Genomic DNA, 13804 nt, shown 5'->3' with positions numbered 1-13804 from the left:
TTAAGCAAAATGTCACACCTTTATCTTTTCTTCTGGCCTTAATATTGCAGGAAAGCACTGACATAAATAACTATATTCATTGTTACAAGCTGACCATGCATACTTAACCAAGAAAAAAAAAATTGCTGTAATGCCAAAGGAATGTATCACATATTATATGTAAATATTATTGTTTATTGATTCACAGACAAAGAAATACACTGCAAGTGATCCTAAATGGTGATTTCACTTATATTTTGCTCATGAATAAAAAATAAATAAATCATTCACTGATACTGTTTCATATGAAAACAACAGATCAGGAGCTTAGCCTGTTTAAAAAAACAAAACAACAGTAACTCATTTTTCTGAAACACATTCTCATCAGTTTAAAATTTTTATAAGGAAATCTAACAAAATTTCTAAAAGGTATTAAAGTATGAGCTATTAAATATAACAGATATGGCAACATGTTGAAATGTACTTATCTGACATCTCATTAAAGACAGCAGTGAAATATAAACAAGTATTTTCTCAAGTAATATTTTCAGTTGACGCTACATTTTACTTCTGTTCAACTAGAAATATAACACTACCTCTAACCCTCTTTAACATTCACACTATATCTTTTAACCAATTTTGATTTTTCTTAATTAATAATCAAGATACTTTTTAAAAGAAAAAAAAAAGATTTGCAAAATTTGGAGTGCAAAACCTTTTTGCACTCTAAAATTTTAAATTGCATAACCTTGTATTGTGTTTCTATATAATTGGTATTACATACCTGCATACTTCTCTCATCACCAACTCAATTAAAACAAATGTTTGAAATTTAGTCATCCAATTTCTCCTAAACAGGAGACTTGAAAGAACTTTTTTTTAAAGGGCAAATATCACACTGACAGGTTTTTCACTCATTACACTTTCCTTACATGAGCTTTCTCATTTCTGTCTGCAAATAATTTAGCTTCCTTCCTGCTAAATGGAACCCAGCTCAGGGGTTAGTAACCATAGCAACCAAGCCCCTTGCGGACCGCCATCCCTCTAGAATTCCTCTTCTCCGTAAACAATCTACACATGTGAGGAGGAATACAGAGAGGAATTTCAGAGTGTGCTGGGCTGCAGTAAATCACTTCTTGCTAAATTGTAAGCCTTCTGAAAGCTCCATGAAACAACAAAGAGGGGGGGAAGCTGATTAGCCCTGGGTTGTAGCCAAACTGACATCATCATGACACTAGGCTGTTTGTTGTAGCTGACCACAAACAAGAAGTATGGGACCAGAAAGGCTACAAGCTCTGTGATGCTCTGTGATCATCTGATCTTTCACATGAACTAGGATCTGGTAGCAAAATAGCCTGATGTGGTATGCGCACACATAAAGAAGTGTCCAGCTACATTTTTTGCACAGTCATATAGAAACATCATAAACCCATGCTCTTCTAGAAGGGTTTAGCTCAACAACATCTAGTTTATTTTGTTGCTAGATTTCTTTGCCCTCATGCCAGAGCAAATAACATCTTCTGCTTCAATCATTTCATTTTGCCATGAGAATGAACCAGAACTCTCTCTCTTGTTTTGATTGCAGCTGGGTAAATGACACCGAGATGCATGCATGCACTGAGCAGCTCCTTCAGTGGGAGACTGCGGCACCCACGGTGTGGGACGGAGAGATTTCGCAGGTCTTTCCTCCCCACTGCTGTCAGACTCCATAATAAAGACTTTAACTGATCAAGCACACACATCCATACATATGCAATAATACTAAGTGCAATAATCCTTTCTGTCATCGTTGTATTTTTACTCAGTTGTATATAGTATTTGTATTTGTATTCTATTTTTATCTTATTGTATATTTATTTTTATTTTATTCTACTGTATATAGTATTTTATTTTATTCTATTCTGTACAGTTGTGTACTGTATTTATTCTTATTGTATTCTAATTTTTGCCTCATAACTTTTGCACTGTCCACTTCCTGCTGTGACAAAACAAATTTCCCACGTGTGGGACTAATAAAGGTTATCTTATCTTATCTTATCTTATGTAAAGTACACAGTACAGCGCAAAAATTACCCCTCATTTCTTTACATTTTGTTTTTAAGAAGCCAGATTTTCTTGTAATTTTTTAAAAGTGGTCTCGAGCAACAGTTCTCCAGACTTTCTGAAGGTCTTTCAAAGTTTTTCTTTGGACACTAGCAGCTTTTTCACTTATTTCCAGTCCAGTCTTTGTACCTGACCATTTTCAGGGGAATGGTTTTTTTTGTTTTTGAAGCAGTTTAGCACTGGTCTATGAATTATTCAATCATTAAAAAGGCATCTAACTCAAGCAATAAAGCAGTGCTGGGTCTACACATAACAGGCAACCTAGGTTAGAAATAATATACATAATTTGTTCCCATTCCTTTAGTTGAATCTGTCAAAAATTTGACAGCCATAAAATACAATTTTTCAACAACAAGTGAGTGATTAGCTGAAAACATGGTGTGTATTATAGCTGTAAAAGAGGAAACTGGACAAGTCTCATCAGAAATGGTCTCAGTGGAGGGATGGCTGTCAAGAAGTAATTCTCAAGGAAGGGAAACATGGAGTCTGAAAAGTCTCAGGTATGCCAAATTACACAAGAACTGAAAATAAGTGCCAACAGTTCTTATAGAGTGGTGAATCCACATTAGAAATTTTTGGTTCAAATTGACATCAGCATGTCAGGAGAGAGGAATAACAGTACATGAGTGTACACTGTAAATATAGTTTGAGGCCACATTTCAGTCAGTGGTGTTGGAGATTTTGTCAAAACTGATTGAATTATGAATGAAGAACATTCAGATTTTGATCCAACACCCAATAGTATATGGAAAGCTTTTGATTGGCAACATTTTAACTTTTCAGCATGACACTGATCCCTAAAACACTGCCAATACAGTAAAAGTATACCTGGATAGAAAAATACAATTTAACACTGTCAGTCATGGATTGGCCTCCCCAGGGCGCGGACCTCAACATTATTGAAGCAGTGTGGGATCATCTTGACAGACAAGAGAACAAAAGGCAGCCAACATCCAAAGAAGAGCTTTGAATGTCCTTCAGAAAGTGTGGAGAACTATTCCTGACAACTACTTAGAGAAATGACAAGAAAGCTCCCTAAGAGAGTTCAGGCTGACTTTCAATCTCATAAGAATTGTACAAACTAAATTTCTGCCTCATATGCTATCTTTCAATAAATCATACAGTACTATATACAACTCATTTAGTGTGTAGCATTTGGCTATAAAGTATCCAGCTAGCTGAGGCGTAGCACAAGCAGTAACACACCAGAGTCTCACCATCCCGGAGAGACTTGTCTTCAATTGACAATGATACAACAAATACAACTGCAGCTGAGATTGTGTAACTCACAAAGCCAGCCCTTGTCTGTCTCTCTCTCTCTCTCACACACGCACACACACACACACCTGAACCAGTCTGCCAGCCTCTTCAGGCAACATACTTCTCCTGTACAGTACACAAACGCACACACTGCAATGAATCATTCAGACAAGCATTTGCATCCCGCAAACATCATGTTGGCCCTCAACCAGGAGCAAACAAAACAGGGGAAGTGAGTGAGCATATAGGCCAGGCAGCCTGGCAGTACAGACACAGTGTGCGCACCCAGGTAAGCAATGTCCCGCCCTATATGCTGCCACGTTATACCAGTCACACTGGGAAATCTGTGTTTGTGTCAGAGTCTGTGCCTGCATGTGTGTGCGCGCATGCATGCATGTGTACACGGGGCCTTCATGATGATATTATCATGTCATCTCTCTACAAATCTTAATACAAATTCCTGCTGACTGATTCAGAGACACAGTTATTAGACAAAAAAAACAAAACCTAAGTGAATGGTTCAAGTGTTTCTTTCACATAAATATTGTTTATTAATATAAAAAAGTTTTCATTATAATCAAATGTTAGAGAATATTTTTTAAAAAGCTGGCGGGTTATTTTAATTACCAATAAGTAATTATTTTGCAGTAATCTGAGAAAATTCTATTTAGGATTTACACTGGGTAAGCATTAAATAAGGGATGTTATATTAAAGAATAGGTAATGGGTTTACCTATTCTTTACCTATCCTTGAAAGCTGTCACGATTTGTGCTTTATTGAAGTATAAACCACAACTAAATAAACACATAAATAAGCCGTTATTTTAGTTTTAAGCACCATGATCAAATCTTATCCCTCAATATTTTCAGTATGTATGGCAATCTGTAAAGTTATTGGAGTAATTTTTCAGCCAGACACGCAGTGGTACCAAACACTGAGTCAGCAGCACACAGTGACTAAAGCAGCTCAGTACAGATGCTGAATTAATGTAGATCAGTAACATCATGGCCAAAATCTGATACACTCAGCCCGGGTCACATTATGTCGATATACGAGCATGAGCAAAATCAAATTACAACACACCAGTTGGCACATGGTGAACTTGGAATCTTCAGGCCCTCTAACCCACTTTGACAAGTTCCTAAAAAAATTTTTCACTAAAATTCACAGAACTGCGTCTGTTTTTTCATTCACTGAGAGGCCATTTTGCAGGCTGGCCACTTCAAAGAAAGTTATATCGTGTGATATCACACCTTTTTGTTCGTTTGGGCCAATATGACCAAACATGACAGCTACTAGGCATCTGCAGTCATCTAGAGAAGTATTTAAGACAGTCTGCAGTACCCCTGATTTTTTCTTTGTTTTAATCTATGGGTAAACCTACATTGCAAGAAAATATACAATGAATAAAACACATTTTCAAAAACCACCCCACCACTGTGACCATTTATACCCAAATCCTTTCAAACTGACTTCAGATCAGTGTATACACAAGCACCTACTGTGAGTTGTTTTAATAACCGTTCAGCTGTCAACCATAGACAGCTACTCAGCTACCATGATTTCACCCACTGGCACCCGAAATCCTGTTTTGAAGCTTTGAAGTCATAGGTATATAAAAGTAGGGTCTGAAAAATTATGCCATAGCATAAAGAGAAACGCATAAGTGCCTTAAACTTATATTTTATCTGAAGACCACCAGATGGCTGTAGCTGTGGTTGCTTAAAGAAATCTACGGAAAACTGGCTTTCTGTCTCAACTTGTGCCAAACATTTCCTGATGAGTTTATGGGCTCAGGTTCTTGGTAAAAGGTAAAATAAATAAAATCATACTTATTTTGACAATCTTGGTCGCACTAAAAATGAGGATCATCCATGCTATAAGTTGTTAGCCAATGAGCAAACAATTTTCACAGTCACACATATTTACTGATTCTTTTAATGTGAAAACCTACACATTTCCTGATTTAATAGCATTTAATGGACTACAAAGTGAAACCACAGGAAGCTGTTGTTTTACCAGAGCTAAAAAAAGAACCTGTAGGTGGTCATGATGGGTATAAAACAGAATATCCATCACATGATTAGATAAACCATCTGTCTCATAATATGTAACACATGGCTAACCCTATTGGCCAGTAGTTCCTAATAGCTCACCAACTTATCTCACCGAGTGCCTACCAGAGCATAGCATGAAGCCTGGCATGGACCCTCTCATGATTGTGATCTTGAAATATTACAAGAATCTAGCTATTGCACAAGGCAAGTCCTGCTGCCACTTTCTTTTGATACACCTAATGTATTTACGTAGTGGGGCTGCTTCTGACCCTATATCCTGCTTCCAGTGTATCCGGCCCTATAGATCTCCTCCTCCTCTCCTCCAGACCACCAGCTCTTCTGTCTCAGACACACACACACACACACACACTCACACAGACTAGACCATACACACTGGGAGAGTGGCTTTCCACTAAAGTGAAAAACAGGAAATTGGATGACATTGTTCGGTGCGCCGACGTCAGCAGTGAGAGATACTGTAGAAAGAGTAAACAGCTTCCTCCACCCCAGAGCTGGGACCAGGATGCAGGGAATCTTGGGATGCCTGCCCTGCTCGTACTTCTTAGAAAAACGGCTACTCCATATTCTCCAGATCCTTCGCTTTGACAAGCCCTCTCCAGTTAACGTGCAGCTAACACTCTCTCTTCGTTTCACTGCTCCCTCAAACCACTTCATCAGTTCAGGAGTTTATTCCTTTTAAAAACTTCTCTACATGTGGTTAAGTAGAATATGATATGCCTAGCTGATGGCACAGTAACATAGGATGAGATCAGATTTCTTCCTTAGAAGTGTTGGGCCTCACAACCAGTGGTGGGGTGTCATGCGTGTGTTTGTGTATGTGTACGTGCATGTTCCTGTCTAAAAGTGTGAATCAAATGGAGATGAATCAATGTACTTGATTAGGACTGATTAAGGGCAGCAGTCCCAGCCACAGGTGTGGATGCACACTATGTACCAGACAGACACACAGTCGGACACACCAACCCTGACACACACTCAGCTAAGTGATGGGCTAAATGGCACCGCCTGACACATCAACCTCACCACATGCTGAGCCACTCAGATAGTATTGCTAGCTGCCCATGCTGGGTGTGTTACCTCAAAGAGAATAATTCACTTTCATGTGTGGCCACTGCCTATAGATCTGCCCCGAAACCAAGAGTAACAGAGAAGTTTCAAACTTGTGACCATATCCAGCTGAGATGAATCGACTACCAAGCCGATATTTAAAACCTTTAACAAATTCAGCTGAACTAAATCGAAATCTCTTTAAGTAAAGTACCAATGCACAAAATATGTAATAACAACCAGCCTGGTCTTAAGGAAAAGGGCGTAAAACACATTAGTTTATCTCATTCCAGCAGCATATCCTTTATTAAGAATGGTGGTCGACCAATCTAAGGTAACTAGGGTCTCTTAAATAAATAATGAGTGATTTATCACCACATCCTGTCTCCTGCTCCACACTTTGTTACGCTGTCAAAATAAAAGTGGTACAATTCGTATTATTTTTCAGTAATGAATAGATACAGTTTCATCACTATTTCACAAGCTGTCATATAAAATTTTATGAGAAATTCACCTAATGCCTTCAGTGTGTGGCTCAGTGTAATTGGTCTCCATGAACACAAATTCACTTATTTTGTGACTATTTCAAAGACTTTCTTGAGACTGACATGTTAGGCAAATTAATAGCTTTACTTATTCGTGTACTTTAACAGTATCCATCCATATAGTTCCCACTGATAAGACATCTGAGGCCTATCAGTCACACAGGTCTAAATACCGGTCAGCAACCGCAAACGTGTAATCTCCAGCTGTTTGATGAGTGCTTGATAGCTGAAATCAGTTGCAAAAAGGGTACTGGACCAAAAACCTCCTTTTGATTGTTTATGAGCGTACAAAATTAGAGAAATGCTTTCAAAGTAAAAGTTCTGCTGCACCCAAAACATTGTAAAGTAAAAACCTTTACTTTGAAGACAAACGGTCTTGTGTTGCACTTTTTTTACAGTTTCACTGCAGCTCGGGGAGTACTGCGTGAGTGTTCGTAGCCAAATTGGCGCCTTGTGAACAAACTACAAACGACAGATCAGAAAAGTGTCAGATGACTCATCAATGCTTTTCTCACAACCAACAAACCTGAATACACAACCACAGCCATAAACAATAAACTTCCACAACAAGCTGCACCTATAGTACTTCAGAAAACTGGGAAACACACCGTGGTGGAGAAAAAAAAAGAAAAAGAAAATTATGATATATAATCTTCAAAATTCGTCAAAAGCCTTCAGTACTGGTATGATATTATAACTTCCACTCTTTCTTTAATTTTTCTGAAAACATAGTGTCTTCATCTACAGTGCAGTGAAAACAAAAAAAGAAAAAATTGCTCCCGTCCCAATTTTTTGGTGTTTTGCACATTTGTCACACTTAAAAATTTCAGAGCAAACAAATTTTAATATTAGACAAATGTAACCCAAGTAAATGCAAAACGCATTTTTAAGTAATGTTTTCAAATTTATCCAAACCTACCTGGCCCTGTGTGAAAAAGTAACTACCCCCCAAAACCTGATAACTGGTGGTTCTGCCCTTGGCAGAAAGAACTGCAGTCAAGCGTTTGCGATAACTGGCAGTGAGTCTTTCACATCACGTTGGAGGAATTTTGTCCCACTCTTCTTTGCAGAACTTGCTTTTATTGAGACATTCAGAGGTGGGTTTGCTGGTATGCTTTTGAAGTTCTTTAGATGTTGTTTTGAGTCGATGAGCTCTTAGAGGTTAATCAGTTAATTCATGATTCATGGGCACGATTACTTTTCACGTAAACCCAGGGGAATTTGGTAAACCCCCCCCCCCCATAATAAATGAAATCAAAATTTATAAATGCATTTTATATTTATATTTATATTTACTCAGGTTATCATTGTCTAAAAAAAATTGTTGTATGATCTGAAACAGTTGAGTGTGACATATTTCATAGAAATTAAGAAGGAGGCAAATACTTTTTGTACATGCAGAGGTTAACAGATAAAAACTGTCCACAGTGTGAATTCTTTTGTTGCCTTATTTATGGCACATGGATCCATCCCTTTGCACTCTAGGATAAAATCGTGTGTTAAAAGCATTTTGGAAATCAGTCTAGCTTAATCCGACATTACATCTCAAATAAAAGACAAATGAATTTTTCAATTCATCCATCAGGTCCTTCATTGCCTTATTATGCTCAAAAAGTAATAAAATAACCACTGAATAAGATAAAAAAGGACAAATAATAAAATCACAAATGCAATTAATGTGCTAATGTAATTACAGTCCATCCTTTCTGAAAAATAACTACGCCAATGTGTATTCTGGCTCTGTCCACATGTTTTATCCACAGTGACCAACCCCACAGTCAGCCAGGCAGAAGACTTTAGTTGAGTCGCTGGCATGAGTGAGGGAAACTAGGCCACTGTGGATCGGTTTGTCCCAGAACATCCATGCTTTCTCTCTGTCTCTTTCTCAGTCTGGCAGAACACACACGGAGGAAAGACCAATTGCCTGAAACAAAAACTATGTCCAGCAAAGTACACACACACACACACACACACACACACACACACACACACACACACACACACACACACACACACACACACACACACACACACACACATGAAATGAATAATCACATTCAACTAATTTTCTTTCCATTCTTTAGATATATGACGGTGTGACTCACATGCAATGTTGAGATTAACAATGCAAGCATCTTGCATTTACTATGCAAATTGTTCAGTTATGTGTTCATGACAGGGCAGAATAAGCTGCCACAGTGAATGAATATAAATTTTACATTAACCGATTAATTTTTTTATCTCTCTTTTTTTAATTCTTCTCTAGCCTGGCTACGAAACTGATGATAGTTCTCACTATTCCTACCTTTGAATGGAAACCAATTTAAGGTCATCCTCCAACTAATAATTAGTATTCATTAATTGGCTCTTGGTGAATTTTAAGAATAAATCTGTTTGCAGGAAAATAAAGAAAAACAGAGAAAAAAAAAAGGGTTCACATTTACATCACAGTGAGATGTAATGCAAGTCAAACCATGCTATTTGGACAAACGGGTAACTATTAAACATCTTTCCATTTAAAAAAAAAAAAAATTCATTACTTTAATAGGTTATCATAAACAGATTAATGTAGTTCTTTCAACTGCAAACTGTTTAAAAATCTTAATTACACCATCTTATTTTCCTAAAATAATCAAAATCTCATATTAAGTGATAAGAGATGGTCTCCAACTATCCAAAATAGTGAAGATATCTTTGTGAAATTATGTGCAACTCACAAAGAGCTTTACAAAAAAGTTCCTAAGGACCCCATAAATCTTAAAAACTAGATATCATTTAAGGCTCTGGAAATGAGGTCACTGTTTGAATACCACTGTGTGAGTACCATTACATTCAAGATTATAAAAAATGAGAAAAAGACAAATTACAGAAGCTTGTGGTTAAGCTAACAATAGAATTGTACCCTTAGAGTAGATATGCAAATTAAAAACACGACATGATGTTAAAATCACTGGTGGACCAAGTAAATTACATTGATATTCTCATTAAAATGCAAAGTTCTGCTGGGAAATCTTGGATCCTTGGGTTGATATGGATGTTACTTTGACATCAACCTAAATGTTACTGCAGGCCAAGCGCACCCTCCATCTCAGTGGCCTTCCCAGTGGCTGCTCAGTGATCTGCACCACATTAAACCAGAGCTTCAGTGACGTAGCAGCTTATTTGCCTCACAATCTATCACAATTCACAGACTGCAAAACCACAATTTTGCAGAATTTGGGTGATGACCCATTAGATGATCAATACAACAGGGAGATTAGCTGTTCTTGTGAATTGTGGGCAGGTATGACTTCACTGTCTTTTTTGGCCAGACGAGCTAAAGACAACTTAGCAACTACAACTTTTACCCAGCCTCCAAACTCTCAGGATCTTTAAGTACTCAAGGGATAGGCCTGATCCACAGAACCCAAATGAAGCTGCCGATGTCTTGGGTCAGGACCCCAGAGAAACCCTCAAATGATTCTCTCTCAGAGAATACTGCCTTTCCTCACCAACGGTTATTGAATCGTGATTGCTACAAGTCACCAAATATCAACAGTAGAGTTGGATGTCTCGAGACCACTTTTACGTGGTCTTGGTCTTGTCTTGGTCTCGCTGTCTCGGTCTTGCTGTCTCAGATCGACATAGTGGTCAGGAGATTTGGAGCCAGCAGTATGACACACAAAGTAACGTTCCATAATGTGTCCTGCGCAAAAGCATCAGCTCTAAGAGCCGTGCTTAGAGAGTGCTTTGTAGTGAATCAGAAGAGTCGACTCCCATTGAGCGAGAGCCGGCTCCTCACTTAATTTCCTTTCGCTGCTCAGCTCTCACATAGTGGCTCAGCTATGCTCCAATCCCTCCACATTGTGGCCAATCACATGCGAGGATATAGGATAATATCATTATGTGAAAAACAGAGAGGGTAAGAGACGCAACAGTCAAGTGGAGCGTGCGTCTGTCCTCTCAGTAAGTGAGTAGTAGAGTAGTAGTAGACAGCGGTGAGGAGGGCTGTGCGAGTGCATCGCAAAAACACATAAATATGCCTGACATCCGCAAACGAAGCAGCATCTGGCTGCAGTTTAAAGACTTTTTTTGTCTCGGTCTCGTCTCGACTTTGGTCTTGGTCTTGTTCCCGATACCCTCTGGTCTTGGTATTGTCTTGGTTTAGGCGGTCTTGACTACAAGTCTAATCGACAGTAATCCACAGCTCTGGTCACCACATCACTGTCAGAGTCGACAATTATGATAACAGCGTATAGTATAACAGGAAGCATATGAGCCAAGGTTGCAACTCTTCTGGATATTAAGGGTGCAGCTTAAGCCTACAAGTGGTCTAATCTATCCTTACATGCTAAATAACCACAAGCAAAGGAAAAACAACTGCTGCCTTCCATTTGAAGCAGAAGCTTTGATTTCCAACTTTGAAAGGTCACACTGTGTCACAAGGGTGTCACAGTGCCCATAAAACTGTAAAACCTGGAACCTGTGCTTTTGTGCATGTGTGACTCATTAAATAAGCCATACACAGAAATGACCATTGCATTGGACTGCTAGTGACCGATGAATGGCTCTACCTAGCTAGGAGTAAAATAGATCTTGTATTTCTTGATATTCTGTTTTTACTACTGGAACTGCGTCAGCTCGAGAATGACGTGGCTTCCATCTCTGAATCCGACTCATGATTTAAATGTAATGGAGCATACATGTGGAAGATGCCACCCTGACTCATTGATGAGAAGGGAGATGAATTGACTGATTAGCGATTTCCAAAAAAGCGATATTAAAAAAAATGCTATTATGCTTTTCAGACCAAGGGAGGAATGTTTCTAATTCAGCGACACACCTGAAAGACCGGCATCCAGACCTGTTCAAAGGGGTGAAGGAGTTTCAGTTTGACATCACAGTATTATCCTTCCTAAATGTTACCATTTTGTTTGAGACAGCTGACACTGCTGTTGTGAAATCAACTATTTTCTGTAAGTTCAGATGCTAGCAGCTGTTAATGTTATACAAGTGCTTAAACTCACATCATGTAGCTAACCTTATATCTCAAAGGAGCATCAATAGGTTACCCAGCAAGCATCCTCACAATTTAGTCTGCGTCCTGTCAACAAAATATAATGGTTAAGATTTTAAATAAGCGGTCTGCGACCACCATTCTAGTAATTTTTTCATTTACTTAAAATTACTTTCCCATCCATCCATCCATCCATCCATCCATTTTCATCCGCTTTGTCCGCATTACTGCAGCTGCAGCCCCAATCCGTCTGTCGATCTCCGGCTCCCTTCTCCCATCACTCGCGAACAAGACCCCGAGATACTTGAACTCCTCCACTTGGGGCAGGAACTCATCCCCGACCCGGAGTGGGCACTCCACCCTTTTCCGGCTGAGAACCATGGCCTCAGATTTGGAGGTGCTGATCCTCATTCCCGCTGCTTCACACTCGGCTGCGAACTACTGGGCTATTACTTTCCCATAAATGTTATTATTTTTTAGATTTACATGTTTGAAATGACCCCCCCAGTTTAAAATGATCTAATCCTGTCCATCGTAATACTATTTAATAATAAAGGAGTAAAGTAATAATGGAATTTATAATAAAGTATTTTATGTTTAAGTACGTGAGATAAATCCCTTAGTATTGGGAGGGACAGTCATGTAGTTCTAATGATATTGATACAAACGACTACATTTCTGGTGTTATGACATTCCTCGTGCACACCTCCTACATATTAGGGCCACTCTTCCCATATTTTATGTCAATAATTTGCCATCTAGCATCATATCTGTCAGAGCATCACTTCTGTTATGCAGCAATCACAATACAAAACAGATTTTTTCACACCCCTTCAAATACTCGAAATTTTGTACCCTTGTCCACTTCAGTATTTCCCCCGTTGCTACCATCTTATTAAAAAGTGGTGAAATTACTCAGTTGAATAATTTGACAGGAGAGAGTGAGAATAGCTTTTCTTCCTGATCTGTAGTGTTAGCTAAGGAAGCTAGCAGCAGCTAGATAATTTCTTTGGTACATTTACAGTAAGTAAAGGTAAGTATTTGCTCTGTGGAGGGAATTCATGATGGCATGAATTTAAAGACTGTGGTCTAAATAAATTCTGAAAATGCTGCTTGACGTCAAGTTTTAAAAACCTGACACCTGAAATGCTTTTCCTGCAGTGTTGTGAATTACTGCTTACACGTGCTGTCCAAAAAAACTGAAACTTCTAATCACACACGCACACACATTCATTGTTTTTCGAGCGGGTGCTTTCAGAATACACCCTGACCTTTATTCTGTCTGCAGTGAAATCTCTCCTACCTCACCAGATAGTGCGGAAACTCAAGCATACGGGAATGTGCACACAGACACGCACACAAAGGGAAGACACTGAGAAACACACAAGAGACTGAACTTGTCCTGGAATTCAGTCCCAAACGCCTTTGAGTGACGTCTGTGGTTTAAAAATACAGAGTTTGCAGAAAACGGATAGGTTACTGCATCCTTGGTGACCTGTCCCTGTTTCTAACTGGTGTTAGCAAGCAATGCTTCAGATTTCCCAGAACCCACCGGGGTTGTGTGAACTGCTGGTCTAGTGCGATGTCTGTCATTTACAGTGTCTTTGCAAAGTCAAAGTGAATGCTGCATTCCCTCATTTCACGACATGCCCAGGACTGCCTGCATGCATGCATTCGCTGTATCCATCACAGTTTGTATGTGATCTGTGCAACACAGCTCCAAGGAGAGTAACTGAGGCTTGGCTGAGCAGCAGCTCATTCCGTCAGGCCAAGTGATGAGGGTTGTATGAGGAGC

General features: G+C 38.9%; 1 protein-coding gene across 1 annotated transcript in view; it reads right to left on the bottom strand.

The window, feature by feature from the left end:
- The window catches only part of pde8a (phosphodiesterase 8A), a 52365-nt gene that overhangs the window by 25854 nt on the left and 12707 nt on the right, over positions 1 to 13804 (bottom strand). The window lies entirely within an intron of this gene.

The sequence above is a fragment of the Astatotilapia calliptera genome, chromosome 1 (assembly GCF_900246225.1).
Source record: "Astatotilapia calliptera chromosome 1, fAstCal1.2, whole genome shotgun sequence".
Taxonomy (NCBI): domain Eukaryota; kingdom Metazoa; phylum Chordata; class Actinopteri; order Cichliformes; family Cichlidae; genus Astatotilapia; species Astatotilapia calliptera.
This window is presented reverse-complemented; position numbering and strand designations above follow the sequence as displayed.